The 23,616-nt window shown below is 44.8% G+C and overlaps 1 pseudogene; it reads left to right on the top strand.

Moving 5' to 3' along the window:
- Positions 1–23,616, top strand: part of LOC132389868 (zinc finger protein 850-like) — a 63,424-nt pseudogene that overhangs the window by 29,627 nt on the left and 10,181 nt on the right.

Here is a 23,616-nt window from a genome sequence, read left to right as displayed (position 1 = left end):
CGTCAGGAAACTCAACTCCATCTACCTGCCTTTTCCCTATAACCCTTCATTACCTTATTCTGCAAAATCCTATCTAACCGTATCTTAAATATACTTCGTGAGGAAACCTCAACTGCTTCCCTGGACAGAGAAGTCCACAGATTCACCACTCTGTGGGAAAAACAGTTTCTCCTCGTCTCCGTCCTAACTCTTCTCTCCTGAATCTTGAGGCGATGTCCCCGAGTTCTAGTCTCATCTAGAGATTCACTCTAGTCGGTCATCCACCCTACTGAGTCACTGGCGAGTTCACACTGGGGAGAAGCCATTCACCTGCACAGTATGTGGGAAGGGATTCACTCGGTCATCCACCCTAAAGAGACACCAGCGAGTTCACACTGGGGAGAGGCCATTCACCTGCTCAGTCTGTGGGAAGGGATTCACTCAGTCATCCAGCCTACAGAGTCATCAGCAACTTCACACTGGGGAGAGGCCATTCACCTGCTCAGAATGTGGGAAGGGATTCATACTGTGATTCTACCTACAGAGACACCAGCGAGTTCACACTGGGGAGAGGCCATTCACCTGCTCAGTCTGTGGGAAGGGATTCACTCAGTTATCCAGCCTACAGAGTCATCAGCGATTTCACACTGGGGAGAAGCCGTTCACCTGCTTAGACTGTGGGATAGGATTCACTCGGCCATCACAACTACTGGCGCACCAGTCAGTTCACAGTGGGGACTGCTAATTTCCACACACAAATAAATCAAAAGGGATATGCCGGACACATTACAGGGGGCTTTACATCTCACAACACTGGATTCGGTAATGAAACCCGTGATTAATGTTGTCCCTCTGAAATCATAAGAAACGCACATTAAGGTGCATTTAAATGCGAGCGCATCCCCACAGGTGACGTCACACAGAACCCCCTCGTGCCTAACGTCACGCATGGGCTTCCCACACCGGGATCTGCCCTTACGTGCGCAGCGTCTTACGTCATCCATGCTCTGCTGAGCTCGGGCTTTATCAGTTTAATAGCTGGGCTAATAATCACGTGACCAGCCCACCCCCACCGCTGTCAACAGAGGATTCAAGGGCTGTGCTATTCCCATTGGCGCAAAGCGATGCCAATCACTTGTTACCACCAGTCGCAGAGGTGGACGTCCAGAGGGCGTTACCCCCACTGATTTCGCCTCCCGCTCCGGCCTCAAACTCCACATCACAGCGGAATAAATGTCCGTTTTTTGATTTATGTCCATTTCCCTCCAAGGGATGTTGGGGCGTTTGTGAAGCGTCTCCTGCGGCCGGAGTCTGATGTGTCGCCGAGAGGTCGGAGACCGCTCGGTCCGTCGGTTTGATGCCAGTTCCTGGGGAGGGAGAGGAGGGATTTTATTGAAAGGAAGAAGATGGTGTGAAAGGATGTTTGTCCCGGTGGAAATTTGTGGAAATGTCTGAGCACATGGTGGTGGTGAGCAGAGGGATTAACATTGGGACAGTTGACGCGCAAGTGGGGCCAATGACAGGGGTAGGAGGTGAGTGGTTGGGGCAACACGGGGCTGTGGAAGATGGGCATTTTTTTGCACAGAGGATTAACAAAGTGGTTAGAGAGTATTTGTTATAGAGAGTGCAATGAAGTTTCAATAGACTGATCCCTGAAATGGTTGGGACATCATATAAAGAAAAATCAAATGTGGATAACCCTTTCATTTAGAGAATCGAGGACTGAGAGGTGAACACATTGAAATGCACATTATTACCGGTAGAAACAGGGATCCCAGTCTCTGAAAAAGGGGGTGGATGCCTATATTTTATAATAAAACCCCTATTGGTTTACCTGTACCTCCTCTCTCAGTTTTATGCTTGCCCTGGTCCTTCACACCCCCTTACCTGCTTAAGATTCAGCCCATTAGCAACAGTCAGCAATTCATTCTTTTTGGCTTTTCCTGATGCCTCAGGGGTTGGTGCTTCCAGAAATTTATAAATGTCCATTGCTGCTGATTTCCACACACAAATAAATCAAAAGGGATTTACCCAATCAAATCGATAATTAATCGATCAATAGCCCCCCAAATTTGTAAATATCTCAGATGCAGGCCCCAAATTTGTTATGAACCATAACGCTTTAGAAACAAACCAGCAGCAATAGACTACACCTGGAGTCTGGTTTTGATGTTAAATCTATCTTTATTAGCATCTACTTGTAATATTGCAACTTAAACAAGATAAACAGATGTTAACAGTGTTAAGTTTATAAATGTGTGTAAATGTAACTCCCAAACTATTGAGCTCGGGGGAAACAAGGCTTAGAGTCTTGAGATGGTGAAGTATGAAAGTTCAGTTCAACTACAGAATAGGCGATGAGAGAGAGAGATTTGTAATCCAGGGTAAAAGGCGAGAGAACACAAATATGTAGAATTGCACAGGTTTCATGGTGGTAAAACAAGAGAACAGTTGCTGTAGATTTTATCCGTCATCGCTCCAAATCCACATACAAATTATCACCAAAAGTGACTTGTCACAAGGTGTATCATCTTCAAGTGAACTACCACACCACAGCCAGGCAAGGGTTAACACATAAGTGGTCTCCACAGGATGCGCCAAATCCGATCCACTCCTATGGATCAAACGAGGTGACAACCACACATTCGATGTACGGTGAACGATAATTAGCCCACCCTTGTGGGCATAGGAAAGTTCCAAAAAGTGACCCTTGGCCACCAGTTCCCTGGTTTCGATCATTCAGTTTTTCCTCCTTCGTCTCCGTCTGACTCTGAGTGTCTGTGTCCTCAGTTAAAACTAAACAAGCTGCAAGTCAGACTGATTCACCTTCTTAATCTCACTCTCGAAAAATGACAGTCCACAGCAAATGAAACCCAGGGATTCATAACAACGGCCAGTCCCCACTGTGAACTGACTGGTGTGTCAATAGTTGTGATGACTGAGTGAATCCCTTCCCACAGACTGAGCAGGTGAACGGCTTCTCCCCAGTGTGAACTCGCTGATGATTCCGTAGGTGGGATGACTGAGTGAATCTCTTCACACAGACTGAGCAGGTGAATGGCCTCTCCCCAGTGTGAACTCGCTGGTGTCTCTGTAGGTAGAATGACAGTATGAATCCCTTCCCACATTCTGAGCAGGTGAATGGCCTCTCCCCAGTGTGAAGTTGCTGATGACTCTGTAGGCTGGATGACTGAGTGAATCCCTTCCCACAGACTGAGCAGGTGAATGGCTTCTCCCCAGTGTGAACTCTCTGATGCACCTTCAGTTTAGATGAGCTAGTGAATCCCTTCCCGCACAGTGTGCAGGTGAATGGCCTCTCCCCAGTGTGAACTCGCTGATGACTCTGTAGTTGGGATGACTGAGCGAATCCCTTCCCACAGACTAAGCAGGTAAATGGCTTCTCCCCAGTGTGAACTCGCTGATGACTCTCTAGGTGGGAAGACTGAGTGAATCCCTTCCCACATTCTGAGCAAGTGAATGGCTTCTCCCCAGTGTGAACTCGCTGATGACTCAGTAGGTTTGATGACCGAGTGAATCCCTTCCCACAGACTGAGCAGGTGAATGGCTTCTCCCCAGTGTGAACTCTCTGATGACTCTGTAGGCTGGATGAATGAGTGAATCCCTTCCCACAGACTGAGCAGGTGAATGGCTGTCCCCTGGTATGAACACGTTGGTGTGCCATTAAGTCAGATAACCGAGAGAATCCCTTCCCTGAAATTCAGCAGATGACCAGCTTCTGCCCAGTGTGATCTGACTGGTGTGTCCACAGTTGGGATGGCAAGCAGAATCCTTTCTCACACACAGAACAGGTGAATGGAACATCAACTAGTGTGAACTTGTTGATGTTCCTTCAGTTGAGATGACTGAGTGAATCCATTCCCACTGACTAAGCAGGTGAACAGCCTCTCTCCTGTGTAAAATGCCGGGCGTGCCAGTTGCTCAGATGACCAAATGAATCCTTCTCCACAGTCTGAGCAGGAAGGATGATCGAGTGAATCCCTCCCCACTGTCTGAGCAGGAAGGATTGTCGATTGAATCCCTTGTTCCACTTCTTAAATATATAGACAGAGACAACAAAACTGTTGTGCCGTGTTTGAGATTCCTGGAGACAAATTCCTTCTCAGTTTTAACCTGTAAAAAGATTTACAAAATCCATCAATGAGCGTAGGACAACAGTTTAGATGAGATTACTTGAGTTGCCATGGTTTGATCTGGTATCACACTGTTACAGTGAGGTTCATCCCAAGTTGGAAGATAAATCATCTCCTGACTGGGCAGAGTGCTGCTATCTGGAATGACCATCAATTCCCATATGCGTTTCAAGTTCCAACTCCTTAAAGTGCAGGGTTACAAGCTGCAGCTGGATGCACTTCTTGTAGGGGAGGGCATCAGGGACACTACAGGTCTCCCCATCTTCCCTCCAATACCCCCTCTAATTTGTAATAACCAATGTGTACATAAGTCTTGCACTGTGCATTTTTTTTTACCCAGTGACAAGATGTGCACAGTGAATTTTTTATACAGAGGTATTCATTTTCACAGCTAGCAATCACGGTCAATAGGAACGTTGATCTCTTCTGGGTTCGATCCAGTTCATCTGCACTCTCACACAACCTATGTAGCAGGCCTGTAATGGGTAAAGAAGGATTTTCTCACCAACGTTTTGGCATATTGTCCATAAGTGGTTTGCTTGCTGAGTTACACTTTAAAAAGTCAGATTTCCAAATATCACTCCACTTCTTCCCACTTGCAAATTCTCCAGCAACTTTTGCATCACCACAATACACACAGGGGACTCAAGTATCACCAGTTTCTGTATTTTACATAAATATTCCCCCTGAACCCTCCCCCCCAATGACTGACAGTGCTGAACTCAGTTTCTATCCTCCCTTGAAGCCTCCCCCAATTCTCCAGCAACGTTTGCATTGCCACAATACACACATCAGACAGAGACTAACAGTGGTGAACTCAGTGATTGCAATGCCAATGAATACGAAGGGAAGGGCAGGAGTCTTTCTGTCTCACTGGAGTCTGGCACATTTGTGATGTGAAAGCTACTTGTTGCCCAGGGCAAAGGTGTTTGATATCATTATGTAGCCAGAGAGAATGGGACAAAACATGTCCTCACCGGTAGAAAAGTCCAGAACAAGAGAAGGTAGAACAAGCAACAGACACAAAATGCTGGAGGAACTCAGCAGGCCAGGCAGCATCTATGGAAAAGAGTACTAATGCTGAATTCCTCCAGCAGTTTGTGCGTGTTGCTTGGATTTCCAGCATCTGCAGATTTTCTCTTATTAGTGATTGGAGGTAGAACAAAGGTGATTTTCTCAACTGGTGATGTAAAAGATTTTGTTCCCTTTTTCTGAGTTCCTAATCCTTGCCTTTACTATAGCTAAAGCTCAGCTCTGTCTGAGAGATCCATCGGTTCCCATTCACTCATCAGATGGAAGCTCCCCGGGGCCCGTGCACGGATCGTGGTGCTGCGAGACAGGGACGAGAGCAGGACTGTCCTGGGACTGTTGGCCACAGTGTACGGATTTCACAGGAATTTTTCTGAAGTCGGTGTTTAAGGTAAAATCACGGAGGATCGCTCTTACCTGCACCCGACATTTTCAAGGCCTTCTGTGTACTACGCGCATGCGTGATACTCGGGGACGTCCTCAGCCTGATGCCAGGGCACTTCAGCGCCGGCAAGATTCTTAACGCATAGCCCTATGGGTAATCATGGTGCCATTAACCATTTCTGCAAGCACCGGTTCAATGTCCAAACCTCATTTTTTTATAGTGTGTGTAGAAAAAATCTGCAGCTGTTTTAACGCAGAAAATGGCTCCCATAAGCAATATACTCAATATCAACGTATATCTAATGCCAAAGGAAAGTGCAGATATAAAACACCGGAGATTCTGCAGTTGCTGGGAATATAGAGACACACACACACACAAAAAGCTGGAGGAACTTGGCAGTTCAGAAAGCAGCTAAGCAGCGGTGTATACAGTCTAGGAATGCTGAAGGGGCTCAGCCTAAACATTGTCTTTTTATTCCTCTCCACATTTGCTGCCTGAAATTAACCACCTTTTTTTTTTCGGTCAACCAGTTTCCAAATGTTTCTGACCTTTCTTTTGTAGCCACATCCTGCTGGTCTGATTCCTCCTTCTCCTGGTAAACTCTAGACCCCATCCCTCTCTGGAGCCCCAAAGTCCTGACTCAGGCTGGCAACACTTTGGTTTTTGACTCTGCACCATCGAAGATTCACTCGCTGGTCTGCTGTCAGACTTTGGAGGTGCATTGTGTTACGAGACTGCAGGTTCGTTTACTGTGAGTGTCGCTTTAAGTGCCTGAGTGAGGCGGGGCTGTGACATCAAACACAAGGAGAGAGAGAGAGAGAACGTCAAAACCACAGTGAGCTCATCGTCTTGTTCAGACCGGAGAAAATCATGCAGGGAATTCATGCAGGTGTATCAGATGATGAGAGGCATTGGTCGTGTGGATAGCCAGAGGCTTTTTCCCAGGGCTGAAACGGCTAACTCGAGGGGGAATAGGTTTAAGCTGCCTGGAAGTAGGTACAGAGGAGATGTCAGAGCTAACTTTTTTAAGCAAAGAGTGGTGTGTGTGTGGAATGCACTGCCAGCGATGGTGATAGAGGCGGATACAATAGGGTCTTTTAAGAGACTCTTAGATAGGTACATGGAGCTTAGGAAAATGGGTGGCTAGTTGCAGGGAGTGTAATTCTAAGTGGTTTCTAGAGTAAGATACATGGTCGGCACAGCAAAGTGGGACAAAGCATCTGTAATGTGTTGTGCATTTATATGTTTCAAAGAAATTCACGGGAAATCTCCTATCCCACAGAGTGGTGACTTGTTGCAACCTGTCATCTCAGGGATAGTGAGAAGGGAACAGCAGGGAGAGCTTTTGATATACTGATAGGGAACAGAAACATGGGCAGGAACTAGATGGGCTGAGTGGCCTTTCTAGTGTACATTGTGAGAGTCTCTAGACAGTAAATACCTGAGACACGGGATTTGATACAGAACTGATTTATCTTTCACAGATCCACAATATTAAACACCAGTCTAAGTTAAGCCTAACATCAGCAGAACAGACTCCTCCAAAGCTCACTGACCAGAGTTCAGTCCTGGGTGCGATGAGCAGCCGCAAGAACTGCAGAATCTGACAGTAGCAGTCCCTCATGAACCTGCAGCTGACTTCAGTCACTGTGATGGCTAAACTTTTAACACAGAGCTGATTTGAACTTCCTCCCTGATGTAGGAGCGCATAGACCGAAGATGTAGGGGAGAAGGAAAAAAAAGGAGATAATAAAGTTGTTTGCACCATTAGTGATAAACAGAGAGGACGAGGTGGAAAGTTTCTTGAATGCATCTGTTTTAATGCTTGGAGCATTGTAAGGAAGGTGGATGAGCTTAGAGTATGGATTGATAACTGGAAATATGATGTTGTATCTATTAGTGAAACATGGTTGCAGGAGGGGTGTGACTGGCAACTAAATATCCCTGGATTTCGTTGCTTCTGGTGTGATAGAATCAGAAGGGCAAGAGGAGGAGGTATTGCAATGCTTGTCTGAGAAAATATTACAGCAGTGCTTTGACAGGATAGATTACAGGGCTCAGTTAGGGAGCCTATTTGGGTGGAACTGAGGATTGGGAAAGGTATAGTAACACTTATAGGGGTGTATTATAAACCACCTAATTGGGAGCGAGAATTGGAAGAGCAAATTTGTAAGGAGATAGCAGATATTTGTAGTAAGCACAAGGTTGTGATTGTGGGAGATTTTAATTTTCCACACATAGAAACATAGAAAATAGGTGCAGGAGTAGGACATTAGGCCCTTCGATCCTGCACTGTCATTCAGAATGATCATGCCTGATCATCCAACTCAGAACCCTGTACCTGCTTTCTGTCCATACCCCCTGATCCCTTTAGCCACAAGGGCCATATCTAACTCCCTCTTAAATATAACCAATGAACCTGCCTCAACTGTTTCGTGTGATAGAGAATTCCACAGATTCATCTCTCCCTGTGTGAAGAAGCTTTTCCTCATCTTGGTCCTAAAAGGTTTCCCCTTTATCCTTAAACTGTGACCCCTCGTTCTGGACTCGCCCAACATCAGAAACAATCTTGCCTGTCATCTAGCCTGTCCAATCCCTTTAGAATTTTATACGTTTCAATAAGATCCCCCCTCAATCTTCTAAATTCCAGCGAGTATAAGCCTAGTCGACCCAGTCTTTCTTCATATGAAAATCCTGCCATCCCAGGAATCAATCTGGTGAACCTTCTTTGTACTACCTCTTTGGCAAGAATGTCTTCCCTCAGATTAGGGAACCAAAACTGCATACAGTCCTCCAGCTGTGGCCTCACCAGGGCCTTGTACAACAGCAGTAGAACCTCATTGCTCCTGTACTCGAATCCTCTTGCTACGAATGCCAACATAGCATTTGCCTTTTTCACCGCCTGCTGTACCTGCATGCCCACCTTCAATGACTGGTGTACAATGACACCCAGGTCTCGTTGCACCTCCCCTTTTCCTAATCAGCCATTCAGATAATAATCTGTTTTCCTGTTCTTGCAACCAAAGTGAATAAGCTCACATTTATCCACATGAAATTGCATCTGCCATGAATTTGCCTACTCACCTAACCTATCCAAGTCACCCTGCATCCTCTTAGCATCCTCACAGCTAACACTGCCGCCCAGCTTCGTGTCATCCGCAAACTTGGAGATGCTGCATTTAATTCCCTCGTCTAAGTCATTAATATATATTGCAAACAACTGGGGTCCCAGCACTGAGCCTTGCAGTACCCCACTAGTGACTGCCTGCCAATCTGAAAAGGTCCCATATATTCCCACTCTTTGCTTCCTGTTTGCCAACCAATTCTCTATCCACATCAATAACACACCCCCAACACTCTGTGCTTTAAGTTTGCACACTAATCACCTGTGTGGGACCTTGTCAAAAGCCTTTTGAAAATCCAAATATACCAAATCCACTTTTTCTCCCCTATTCATTCTACTAGTTACTTCCTCAAAAAATTCTATAAGATTCGCCAGACATGATTTTCCTTTCACAAATCCATGTTGACATTGTCTGATTATTTCACCTCTTTCCAAATATGCTGTTATCACATCTTTCACAACCAACTCTAGCATTTTCCCCACCACCGATGTCAGGCTAACCGATCTATAATTCCCCGGTTTCTCTCTCCCTCATTTTTAAAAAAAAGTAAGGTCACATTAGCCACCCTCCAATCCTGAGGAACTAATCCAGAATCCAAGGAGTTTTGAAAAATTATCACTAATGCATCCACTATTTCTTGGGCTACTCTGGGATGCAGACCATCTGGCCCTGGGGATTTATCTGCCTTTAATCCCTTCAATTTACCTAACACCACTTCCCTACTAACATGTATTTCCCTCAGTTCCTCCATCTCACTAGACCCTCGGTCCCTTACTATTTCCGAAAGATTATTTGTGTCCTCCTTAGTGAAGACAGAACTAAAGTAGTGATTGAATTGGTCTGCCATGTCCTTGTTCCCCATGACCAATTCCCCTGTTTCTAACTGTAAGGGACCTACATTTGTCTTAACCAATCTTTGTCTTTTCACTTATCTATAAAAGCTTTTACAGTCAGTTTTTATGTTCTCTGCCAGCTTTCTCTCATAATCTTTTTTTCCCTTTCCTAATTAATCCCATTGTCTTCCTCTGCTGGACTCTGAATTTCTCCCAGTCCTCAGGTGTGCCACTTTTTCTGGATAATTTGTGTGTTTCTTCTTTGGACTTGATACTATCCCTAATTTCCCCCGTCAGCCACGGGTGCACTACCTTCCCTGGTTTATTCTTTTGCAAAACTGGGATGAACACTTGTTGTAGTTCATCCATGCAATCTTTAAATGCTTGCCATTGCATATGAACGTTGAGGAACCAACTAGGGAGCAGGCCATTCTAGATTGGGTATTGAGCAATGAGGAAGGGTTAGTTAGCAATTTTGTTGTGTGAGGCCCCTTGGGCAAGAGTGACCATAATATGGTGGAATTCTTCATTAAGATGGAGAGTGACATAGTTAATTCAGAAACAAAGGTTCTAAACTTAAAGAAGGGTAACTTTGAAGGTACGAGACATGAATTAGCTAAGATAGACTGGCAAATGATACAAAGGGTTGACAGTGGATATGCAATGGCAAGCATTTAAAGATTGCATGGATGAACTACAACAATTGTTCATCCCAGTTTGGCAAAAGAATAAACCAGGGAAGGTAGTGCACCCGTGGCTGACAAGGGAAATTAGGGATACTATCAAGTCCAAAGAAGAAACATATAAATTAGCCAGAAAAAGCGGCATACCTGAGGACTGGGAGAAATTCAGAGACCAGCAGGGGAGGACAAGGGCTTAATTAGGAAAGGGAAAAAAGATTATGAGAGAAAGCCGGCAGGGAACATAAAAACTGATTGTAAAAGCTTTTACAGATATGTGAAAAGAAAAAAGATTGGTCAAGACAAATGTAAGGACCTTTACAGTCAGAAACAGGTGAATTGATCATAGGGAACAAAGACATGGCAGACCAATTGAATAACTACTTTGGTTCTGTCTTCACTAAGGAGGACATAAATAACGCTCTGGAAATAGTAAGGGACCAAGGGTCTAGTGAGATGGAGGAACTGAGGGAAATACATGTTAGAAGGGAAGTGGTGTTAAGTAAATTGAAGGGATTAAAGGCAGATAAATCCCCAGGGCCAGATGGTCTGCATCCCAGAGTAGCCCAAGAAATAGTGGATGCATTAGTGATAATTTTTCAAAACTCCTTAGATTCTGGATTAGTTCCTGAGGATTGGAGGGTGGCTAATGTGACCCCACTTTTTAAAAAAGGAGGGAGAGAAAAACCAGGGAATTACAGACTGGTTAGTCTGATGTCGGTGGTGGGGAGAATGCTAGAGTTGGTTATCAAGGATGTGATAACAACACATTTGGAAAGAGGTGAAATCATCGGACAAAGTCAGCATGGAGTTGTGATAGGAAAGTAATGTGTGACGAATCTTATAGAATTTTTTGAGGATGTAACTAGTAGAGTGGATAGGGGAGAGCCAGTAGATGTGGTATACTTAGATTTTCAAAAGGCTTTTGACAAGGTCCCACACACGAGATTAGAGTGTAAACTTAAAGCACACGGTATTGGGGGTATGGTATTGATGTGGATAGAAGATTGGTTGGCAGACAGGAAGCAAAGAGTGGGAGTAAACGGGACCTTTTCAGAATGGCAGGCAGTGACTAGTGGGGTACCGCAAGGCTCAGTGCTGGGACCCCAGTTCTTTACAATATATATGAATGATTTAGATGAGTGAATTAAATGCAGCCTCTCCAAGTTTGCGGATGACACGAGGCTGGGTGGTGGTGTCAGCTGTGAGGATGCTAAGAGGATGCAGGGTGACTTGGATAGGTTAGGTGAGTGGGCAAATTCATGGCAGATGCAATTTAATGTGGATAAATATGAGGTTATCCATTTTGGTTGCAAGAACAGGAAAACAGATTATTATCTGAATGGTGGCTGATTAGGGAAAGGGGAGGTGCAATGAGACCTGGGTGTCATTGTACACCAGTCATTGAAGGGAGGCATGCAGGTACAGCAGGCAGCAAAAAAGGCGAAAGGTATGCTGGCATTCATAGCAAAAGGATTTGAGTACCGGAGCAGGGAGGTTCTACTGCAGTTGGACAAGGCACCTAGAGTATTGTGTGCAGTTTTGGTCCCCTAATCTGAGGAAAGACATTCTTGCCATAGAGGGAGTACAAAGATGGTTCACCAGATTGATTCCTGGGATGGCAGGACTTTCATATGAAGAAAGACTGGATCGACTAGGCTTATACTCACTGGAATTTAGAAGATTGATGGAGGATCTTATTGAAACATATAAAATTCTAAAGGGATTGGACAGGCTAGATGCAGGAAGATTGTTTCTGATGTTGGAGAAGTCCAGAACGAGGGGTCACAGTTTAAGGATAAAGGGGAAGACTTTTAGGACCGAGAGGAGGAAAAACTTCTTCACACAGACTGTGGAGAATCTGTGGAATTCTCTGCCACAGGAAACAGTTGAGGCCAGTTCATTGGCTATATTTAAGAGGGAGTTAGATATGGCCCTTGTGGCTAAAGCGATTGGGGGTATGGACAGAAAGCAGTTACAGGGTTTTGAGTTGGATGATCAGCCGTGATCATACTGAATGGCGGTGCAGGCTCGAAGGTCTGAAGGGCCTACTCCTGCACCTATTTTCTATGTTTCTATCCACTGTCAACCCTTTAAATATCATTTAAATATCAATCTTAGCTAATTCAAGTCTCATTTCTTCAAAATTGCCCTTCTGTAAGTTCAGAACATTTGGTTCTGAATTAACTATGTCACTCTCCATCTTACTGAAGAATTCCACCATATTATGGTCACTCTTAACCAAGGGGCCTCGTATGACAAGATTGCTAACTAACCCTTCCTCATTGCTCAATACCCAGTCTAGGATGGCCTCTCTTTAGTTGGTTCCTTGACATGTTGGTTCAGAAAACCATCCCCCACACATTCTAAGAAATCCTCTTCCTCAGCACCCTTACCAATTTAGTTCACCCAATCTATATGTAGTTTGAAGTCACCCATTATAACTGCTGTTCCTTTTTTGCACGCATTTCTAATTTCCTGTTTAATGCTATCCCCAACTTCACTACTACAGTTAGGTGGCCTGTACACAAATCCCACCAGCATTTTATGCCCCTTAGTGTTATGCAGCTCTACCCATATCGATTCCACATCCTCCAGGCTAATGTCCTTCCTTTCTATTGCGTTAATCTCTTCACTAACCAGCAACGCTATCCCACGTCCTTTTCTTTCCTGTCTATCCCTCCTAAATACTGAATATCCCTGGATGTTGAGCTCCTATCCTTGGTCACCCTGGAGCCATGTCTCTGTGATTCCAACCATATCATATTCGTTAATAACTATCTGCACATTCAATTCATCCACCTTATTACGAATGCTCCTTGCATTGACACACAAAGCCTTCAGGATTGTTTTTACAACACTCTTAGCCCTTATATTGAGAGCGATTTGTGGCCTGCTACGGCACCTTCGCAGGAGTCCAAGCAAATCTGTCCCCGCAGTTCAATGCCCTACTGCTCCAATGCTTACCAACCGAGTTAGCCAACATGATTAAAACAAATAATATGGATTGGCCTGACAATGACCGAAATCGAATGCGACGAGCTTTGACATATCATTTGGACCCAACTTTCGAATCCCGATCAACCCCGAAGGGAACTAATATTAAAGGTGAATATGCTCAGCGGGAAGAAGGATGCGAACGGGCTATATCTGAGGAACAGAAATGGGAGCAAAAACCTACCAAGGGACAGGTGGGGACAACAACCCGTTTAGAAATTGACAAGAAAATGCTTCCAACCATGAGTGCCAACCCTCAGGAAGAGCCCACTGTAATATTGCAAGTTGCTGGAAATACAGTTCCATTTATGATTGATATGAGGGCAACCACAACCACTCTCGATCAGGATATAGTATTGGAAAAGGGATTCCAGTTATCAGACGCTACAATCACTCTGTCAGGGTTCGAAGGCACAGAACGTACATATTCACATACCCAGCCACTGCAGGTGGAATTCCAGGGGAACCAGTGTGAGGTTTCATTTACAGTCACCACCAGATGGGGGTGAAATCTCGTAGGGAGAGACTTGCTCTGTCCATTGGAAGTCGAGATTCCATGCACGGACAAGGATATCATGCCAGAACTGCGAACAACTGACAGCTTCCTCAGTTTCTGACCACCCAGTGGTGGGCACTTTATCTGGACTCCAGTACATTTGAACCCCTTCTGCCAGCTGCCTGCTCTCATGTGACTCCGTGTTATGACCCTACGGGGTGCTCAACTGAGGAAACCCCTCAAGGGACAGAAGTTCCCAGTCACGGTGATTGGAGAGGTTAAAGGAAGAGACGGTACTGCATTTCCAGCCGAAGTTCCAAATTTCATTTGGCGACAGACAGGACTGGTGGTTCCCAATACCACCGTTAGGGTTTGCCCTGGGTTCAAGCCAAAGAGCCGAGGGCTCCTTGCCCACACCCTGATGAAACAGGCATCCAGCACCGAGGGAGACTGGCAAGACTTGGGCAAGGGGCAGCTCCGATCCTGGAAGAAATCTGAGGTGAAGACGGGACGTCTGGTAAGACATTCGTTCAATAGTGACTGAACCCAAGATGTTGTACCCCATCTCTGGGCAATTTCAGTCCATGAAGTCAGCCCTCCTGTCCGGATCACAGTGAAAGAAGGACAGACTCCCATACATTCCACAATACCCCCTCTAGCCCGTCTGGATCACTGTGAAAGAAGGACAGACTCTCCCCTCCATTCTGCAATAACCCTCTAGCCCGTCCGGATCACAGTGAAAGGACAGACTCTCCCATACATTCTGAAATAACCCCTCTAGCCCATCCGGATCACTGTGAAAGAAGGACAGACTCTCCCATCCATTCTGCTACTCCTCTAGCCTGTCCGGATCACTGTGAAAGTAGGACAGACTCTCCCATCCATTCTGCAATACCCCCTCTAGCCCATCCGGATCACAGTGAAAGAAGGACAGACTCTCCCATCCATTCTGCAATACCCCCTCCAGCCCGTCTGGATCACTGTGAAAGAAGGACAGACTCTCCCATCCATTCTGCAATACCCCCTCTAGCCTGTCCGGATCACTGTGAAAGAAGGACAGACTCTCCCATCCATTCTGCAATACCCCCTCTAGCCTGTCCGGATCACTGTGAAAGAAGGACAGACTCTCCCATCCATTTTGCAATACCCCCTCTAGCCCATCCGGATCACTGTGAAAGGACAGACTCTCCCATCCATTCTGTAATACCCCCTCTAGCCTGTCTGGATCACAGTGAAAGAAGGACAGACTCTCCCATCCATTCTGCAATACCCCCTCTAGCCCGTCTGGATCACAGTGAAAGAAGGACAGACTCTCCCATCCATTCTGCAATACCCCCTCTAGCCCGTCCGGATCACTGTGAAAGAAGGACAGACTCTCCCATCCATTTTGCAATACCCCCTCTAGCCCATCCGGATCACTGTGAAAGGACAGACTCTCCCATCCATTCTGTAATACCCCCTCTAGCCCGTCCGGATCACAGTGTAAGAAGGACAGACTCTCCCATCCATTCTGCAATACCCCCTCTAGCCCATCTGGATCACAGTGAAAGGACAGACTCTCCCATCCATTCTGCAATACCCTCTCTAGCCCATCCGGATCACAGTGAAAGAAGGACAGACTCTCCCATCCATTCTGCAATACCCCCCCTAGCCTGAGGCAAAGTTTTATGAGAATGGAAGCTCTTTTGTGGATCCAGCAGGATAACAATATTCTGACTATGCGATAGTGACGGACAGTGAAGTAATTGAACAGGCCTCTTTTGAAGCAGCTGTCTCCGCCCAGAAGGCTGAGCTGTTTGCTCTGACTCGTGCCTGTATACCAGCAACAGAGGAAAGTGGGAACGTTTACACAGACTCCCGTTATGCATTTGGAATTGTATATGACTACGGGGCTCTCTGGGAACATGGAGATTCCTGACTTCCTCTGGCCACCCCATTAGTAATGTCACCTTTGTAAACAACTTACTCACCGCTCTACAGCTACCTCGAGTTTTGTTCTTCTGAGGGGGACGTCTCTGAGGAGGAGTGAAAACTGTGGTCCCATATGGGGTGCCAGAAAGACCCCGACCTAAGTTTTTGGATTAACAGCGGGACAGGTCTGTTTTTACCAATATTGGTTGATTATATACATAATTGTACACACCTGGGAAAGGAGGGAATGGTTGGTATCCTGAACCCTGCACACCGGGTACGAGTCCCTTGACAGGTTGATCTTTCTCGTGTCTACAAGTTGATTTTATTGAATTGCCTAGAGTACATTGCTATAGATACTGCTTAGTTATTATAGATGAGTTTAGTAGATGGATTGAAGCTATTCCAACTACCATTAATACTGCTGTGACTGTTGTGAATGTATTATTATGGGAAATAATTCCCAGGTAATTCCCAGCTAGAGATGCTGAGCTCTGACAATGGCCCACAATTCGTGATGAAAGTAAACAAATGGGTATGTAACAAACTAGCTATCAAGCAACAATTCCACTGTGTACACCACCCACGGGCCGCTGGCAGAGTGGAAAGAGCCAATGGCACTCTGAAGAGTAAACTGGCCAGACTAACAGCGGAGACTGGACTCACTTGGTTGAAGGTCCGACCATTAGCCCGATTCCACATGAGAGTTATCCCACTGGGGAAAACAGGGTTGTCACCAGCTTAAATCATTTCCGGACGGCCCACGAGGACACCCTGGGAACAAAGTCTCAGGATTAAAGGCAGGGTGAATAAGAATAAGGAACCTTGGTTCTTGATGGATATTGGAACTCTGATAAAGAAGGGAGAGATGTATGACATGTATAAGAAACAGGGAGCAAATAAGGTACTTGAGGAGTATAAAAAGTGCAAAAAAAATACTTAAGGAAGAAATCAGGAGGGCTGAAAGAAGACATGAGGTAGCGTTGGCATTCAAGATGAAGGACAGTAAGAGCTTCCACAGGTATATTAATAGCAAAAGGATAGTTAAGTGATAAAATTGGTCCTCTTGAGGATCAGAGTGCTCGACTATGCATGGAACCAAAAGAAATTGGGGAGATGTTAAATGGTTTTTTTGTGTCTGAATTTACTAAGAAAACTGGCTTGGAGTCAATGGAAATAAGGCAAACAAGTATTGAGGTCATGGAACCTATACAGATAGCAGAGGAGGAGGTGCTTGCTACCTTGAGGTGAGTAGATAAATCTCCAGGACCTGACAGGGTATTCCCTCGGACCATGAAGGAGACTAATGTTGAAATTGCAGATATATTTAAATGTCGTTATCTACGGGTGAGGTGCCAGAGATTTGGAGGATAGCTCATGTTGTTCCGTTGTTTAAAGCAGGCTCTAAAAGTAATCCGGGAAATTATAGGCTGGTAAGTTTGATGTCGGTCATGGGTAAATTATTGGAAGGAGTACTAAGAGATAGGATCGACAATTATTTAGATAGACAGGGACATATTAGGGAGAGTCAACACGGCTTTGTGCACGGTAGGTCATGTTTAACAAATATATTAGAGATTTTCGAGGTGGTTACAAGGAAAGTGGATGAAGGGAAGGCAGTGGATGTTGTATACATGGACTTCAGTAAGGCCTTTGACAAGGTCCGCATGGGAGGTTAGTTAGGAAGATTCAGTCACTATGTATACATGGTGAGGTAGTAAATTTGATTGGAAATTGAGAATGGGAGAAGTCAGAGAGTGGTAGTGGAGGATTGCTACTCTGATTGGAGGCCTGTGACTAGTGGTGTGCCACAGGGATCAGTCCATTGTTATTTGTCATCTATATCAATGATCTGGATAATAATTTGGTAAATAGGGTCAGCAAATTTGTTGATGATACAAAGATTGGAGGTGTATGCACAGTGAAGAAGGTTTTCAAAGCTTGCAGAGAGATCAGGACCAGCTGGAAAAATGGTAGATGGAGTTTAATACAGACAAGTGTGAGGTATCGCACTTTGGAAGGTCAAACCGAGGTAGAACATACAAGGTAAATGGTAGGGCACTGAGGAGTGCACTAGAACAGAGGGATCTAGGAATACTGATACAAAATTCCCAGAAGTGGCATCACATGTAGATAGGGCAGTAAAGAGAGCTTTTAGTACCATATAACCATATAACAATCACAGCACAGAAACAGGCCATCTCAGCCCTCCTAGTCCGTGCCGAACTCTTAATCTCACCTAGTCCCACCTACCCGCTCTCAGCCCATAACCCTCCACTCCTTTCCTGTCCATATACCTATCCAATTTTACCTTAAATGACACAACCTAACTAGCTTCTAATACTTCTACAGGAAGCTCATTCCACACAGCTATCACTCTCTGAGTAAAGAAATACCCCCTCATGTTTCCCTTAAACTTCTGCCCCCTAACTCTCAAATCATGTCCTCTCGTTTGAATCTCCCTTACTCTCAATGGAAACAGCCTATTCACGTCAACTCTATCTATCCCTCTTAAAATTTTAAATACCTCGATCAAATCCCCTTCAACCTTCTACGCTCCAATGAATAGAGACCTAACTTGTTCAACCTTTCTCTGTAACTTAAGTGCTGAAACCCAGGTAACATCCTAGTAAATTGTCTCTGCACTCTCTCTAACTTATTGATATCTTTCCTATAATTCGGTGACCAGAACTGCACACAATATTCTAAATTTGGCTTTACCAATGCCTTGTACAATTTTAACATTACATTCCAACTTCTGTACTCAATGCTTTGATTTATAAAGGCCAGCGTTCCAAAAGCCTTCTTCACCACCCGATCTGCATGAGACTCCACCTTCAGGGAACTATGCACTGTTATTCCTAGATCTCTCTGTTCCTCTGTATTCCTCAATTCCTGTATGTTCTATTTGGATTATTCCTGCCAAAATGTAGAACCTCACACTTCTCAGTATTAAACTCCATTTGCCAACGTTCAGCCCATTCTTCTAACCGGCATAAGTCTCCCTGCAAGCTTTGAAAACCCACCTCATTATCCACAACACCTCCTACCTTAGTATCATCGGCATACTTACTAATCCAATTTACCACCCCATCATCCAGATCATTTATGTATATTACAAACAACATTGGGCCCAAAACAGATCCCTGAGGCACCCTGCTAGTCACTGGCCTCCATCCCGATAAACAATTATCCACCACTACTCTCTGGCATCTCCCATCTAGCCTCTGTTGAATCCTTTGGCCTTTATAAATCCAAGTATTGAGTATAAGAGTTGGAATGTTATGGTGAGGTCGTATAAGGTATTAGTGAGGCTGAATTTGGAGTATTGTGTGCAGTTTTGTTCACCGAATTACAGGAAGGATATTAGTAAGGTTGGAAGTGTGCAGAGAAGGTTTACAAGGATGCTGCCAGGACTTGAGAAACTGTTTTACAGAGAAAGGTTGAATTGGTAAGGATTTCATTCTTAGGAGTGTAGAAGAATGAGGGGAGACTTGATAGAGGTGTATAAAATTAGGATGGGTATAGAGAGAGTGAATGCAAGCAGGGTTTATCCACTGAGGCTAGGGGAGAGAAAAAAAAACAGAGGACATGGGTTAAGGGTGAAAGGTGAAAAGTTTAAAGGGAATATAAGGGGGGGCTTCTTCACAACTGGGTCTGACAGAGGCATAACTGGTCCTTCTGGGCATATTCAGTCTCACTCCCAACTATTTCCTACCTTCCGTTGTGCAGGTATGTAATGTCTAAAGGACCAGTGTTTGAGTAAATGAGACTCACCAAACTTTCTCCGGACTGAATCAATGGAATCTCCAAGTCAGATGGGTCCTCTCCAGTCGGTGCTCTCAGTCCTCGGGCTAGTTCACTTGTTGCTGTTCCCTCGTCTTCAGTCGTGGTTTTTCTTCCAATAAATCTGTCACTGCAGGTCTAACTTTAACATGAAAGATAATGAAGCACGTTAACAATACAAAGGAGGACCAAACTTTTCTGCTGAATGTTACTAGGAATAAAGCTCACTGAAACTTAACCATTGAAGGCAAATATAATGATCTCAGTGAACAATCTTTTATTGTCCCTCACATGACACAGACGATATGGGATAAGAAAGAGCCATCATTCAGTCATGGTAAGACATATGACACAGGAACAGAATTAGGTGATTCGATCCATCTGGTCTGTCCACCATTCAACCAGGGCTGATTTTTATTCCAACAATGTATTCCTGCCTTCCTCCTGTAACCCTGAAGCTACTCAGCAATCATCAATATATTAATCTGTCACAAATATACCCAAACGGCATCCTCAAACAAAATCACAAATTCCAAATATCAGACTTCTTTTGGCCAAAGAAATTTTCGCATCTCAGTTTTAAAGGGAAGCAAGTTTATTCTGAGACTGTGCTGTCAGATCGCAGACTCTCTGTCTAATGGAAACATCCTCTCCATGTCCACTGTATCCAGGCTTTTCAGCATTTGGTAGGTTTATTAACCATACATCCCTCCACCACCCCCACCGTCCCTCTGAACTCCATCGAGCACAGGTCCAGAACCATCAAATGCTCCTCCCACATAAATCCGATCATTCCTGAGATTATTCTTGTAAGCCTTGTTAGCAACAACTGCACCGGACACATTTCCGGGAATAACAGTCAAATCGTTTCCAGGATAATTTACAAGGTCAAGTTGTGCTTCCTTTACTGTTATACTATCACTCCATTTCCAGGTTAAAACAGGACCATTTCAGGAAATTTGTATTACAGGTCCTAGGATACAGATCCTGTCTTGTCTGTACTTGACCGACCGCAGTTGCTGGACGATAAACTTGCAGGAGTAATGTGTGGCTCAGCTCTAATGCGTGGAGCTGAGGCTCGAACCATTATCCCCCTGGACTTCCCAGTCTCTCGGTAAAGCAGGCAGTGAAATCAAAGATCCCCACAACCTGGGACGTTCTCCTTTCTCACCCACCCCAGTCCGGGTGACGACACAACAGCCAAAACCTCCAGGACAAATGTGAGGAGCCTCAGGAAGCGAGACGAGTTCGGCGAAGTTAATGGGACTCAGTGGCCAAAATCACACCACGTGATCTGGCATCACAAAGCGGAGGGCGGGGCGAATCTGCGACACACAGCCTCACGTGACCTGTCGGCCGGACTTCCATTTCAATTCTGCGGAAACAGACAGCCTGGGCTCCTGGTTTGGATCGTTCAATGCAGATTAAGTGAAGTCGACACATTTCTGACGAGCCTGGATAGTTGGGAAACATATGAGTTCCTGGTCCTCAGTTCGGGGCTCGCGGCCAACATCGGATCTCCCCGCTCGGGATCGGTCTCAATACTCACCGATGGGAAAGTGATATCTTCGGCCTGCAGACAGTGATCCCGACGCAAGAGACGAAAGTCTTTCCCGATAACACAACCGACCCACTTCAGCTCTGAGCGGAGAGGATAACACCGTCCACCCGGAGACTGTGAACATGCGCGAAGAGATTGTTACATCATCGGGAGGCGGGGCCTCGGTAACAGACGCGCAGATGCTGCCCACCTGCGGTTAAATGGGAGGGGCAAACGGGGTCACGTGTCAGGATTGGTGACACCTCCCCCCCCCCCCCCCTCTCCCAGGCAGAGACTCCAGCTACTCATTAGTCTGTGGAAAGAAGCAAACTTGCCGCTCACATCTCCTCTCACCTTAAATGTATTAGACATTTCAACCCCCAGGAAAAATATATCGTCTGTCTATCTATTCCTCTTGTAATCTTATAAACGTCCATCCAGTCTCACCCCAGCCTGCGCCGCTCTGGAGAAAACAACACAAGTTTGTCCAGCCTCTCGTTATAGCTCATGCCCTCTAATCCAGGCAGTGTCCTGGTAAACCTCTTCTGCGCCCTTTCCAAAGCCCCGACATCCTTCCGAGAATGGGGGCGACCAGAACACTGAAACAATCCAGATGTGGTATAACCTGTTTTGTAAAGCCTTGTTACGAACTGTGGCGTTTTAGAAACGAACCAGCAGCAATAGAGTTCACACTGGAGTCTGGTTTTGATGTTAAAACTATTACCTTTATTAGTATATAGTAACAGGCTCGTAACAGCCGAAAAACAACTTCCCGACTTTTGAACTCAATGCTTCAACTAACAAAGACAACCATGTCATTTGCCTTCTTAACCACCCGATCAATCTGTGCAGTTTCTTTCAGGGAGCGATGAACTTGGAGTCTAAGATCCCTCTGATCATCGACCCTGTTCAGGGTTTTGCATTTAACAGTGTACTGTCTCATTCATTCGACCTACCGAGCTGCCAAGATGATCATCAGTAATCAAATCTCACTGAGATTTCTCAGGTCCTGTTGAATTTACTGCCAAGTGCACAAGTACGGGAAGGTACAGGTACAGAGAAACACTGAATTGTGGCAGCATCACCGGCAAGTACATTCAGATATCACACGGAACAGAAGTTATACGATTCTCTGTCAGTAACGATTTGTAAATATGTTTCATCTTATTAACGTTATATAAAATACACTGTGTCATGATCAATATTAAAAGGTACATTTTGTGTCAATAACAGACTTTGAAATGTTGAATTTGGTCCCTGTCTCCATTCTCCCTGAAATCCACAACCAGCTCCTTTGTTTTTGTCACAATGAGGGAGAGGTTGTTTTCTTGACACCACTGTGTCGGGGTGATGACTTCTTCTCTGTCGGCTGCCTCGTTATTATTTGAGATTAGGCCAGTCAGAGTAGTGTCGTCAGTAAATTTAATTAGCAGATTGGAGCTGTGGGTGGCGACACGTCATGGGAATACAGAGATTAAAGGAGGGGGCAAGGAGACACCCCTGTGGGATATGTGTGCTGAGGGTCAGCGAGACCGAGGTGAGGGAGCCCACTCTTACCACCTGGCGGCGATTTGACAGGAAGTCCAGGATCCAGCGTTACAAGGCAGGGTGAAGACCGAGGTCTCTGAGCTTCTTGTCGATACTTCACGCCTTTGTATGGCTACTGCTCTGCCCATGACTGCAAGGAACTGCAGAGAACTTTGGAGAGCAGAGAACATCGGGGAAACAAGCCTCACCTCCATGGCCTCTTCCTACATTTCCACTCCCTCGGAAAAGCAGGCCTTGTACTCAAAGACCCTCACAACCTGGACATTCTTGCTGCAAACCCGCTCCCCCATCGGGGAAGAGATACAAAAGCCTTAAAGCGCGAACTACCCGGCTCAAGGACGGCTTCCTGTCTGTGGTTATAATCCAAAAGAATGATGAAATGGACTCGGCCTCACAATGTAACTCGACGTGACCCTGCACCACATGTCTATCTGCACTGCACTTTCTCTGTAGCCATAATGCTTTGTTACATTGTTGTTTTGTCATTTTCATTTTTCATTTTTATAATCTTTTTTACCAGTACATAATCTTCTACAGCTATAGAATGAAACAAGACTTCAATGGATTAATATGTATAAAATTAATAAAGCTGAAGAAAAAAAACTAATCGTAAAATATAAAAATGGAAAATATATATAGGAAAAAGAAGGAAATAAAGAACCCCATCTAACTCGGGGGGAACCCACTAACAACAAAAAAGGGAAAAACCCATTAGGAATCAATCCCCCGGAGCAATCCGTTTAACCATCATCTACATATAAAAATAGAATCGTCAACCGCCATTTCATATTTATAAAAAAATAAAATTGGAAGGAAACCATATAGCATAATTCAAATTAAATGATAATATTTGACAAAGAACTCTATCTTCTCTCAAAATCGAATCGAGGATCAAAAGTTCTACTATTTTTTTTTTCAAACTAAGACATGAGATTCCTTGAGAAAACCAATCAATTAATGCAAGGGAAGAAGTATCTTTGTATTTTAATAAAATGGCCCTTCTTGTCAATAGTGTAACAAATGCAATTACAACTAGATCTGAAGATGAAATACCCTAAATATGATGTGGAACTATACCAAATAGAAAAGTCCATCCATTAGGTTGTAAATTCATTTTCAGAGCTTTAGAACTTGTTGGAAATAAAGATTTCGAAAA

The sequence above is a fragment of the Hypanus sabinus genome, unplaced genomic scaffold, assembly GCF_030144855.1.
Source record: "Hypanus sabinus isolate sHypSab1 unplaced genomic scaffold, sHypSab1.hap1 scaffold_688, whole genome shotgun sequence".
Classification (NCBI taxonomy): Eukaryota; Metazoa; Chordata; class Chondrichthyes; order Myliobatiformes; family Dasyatidae; genus Hypanus; species Hypanus sabinus.
The sequence above is the reverse complement of the archived record's forward strand: the minus strand, read 5'-3'. Positions and strand labels throughout refer to the sequence as shown.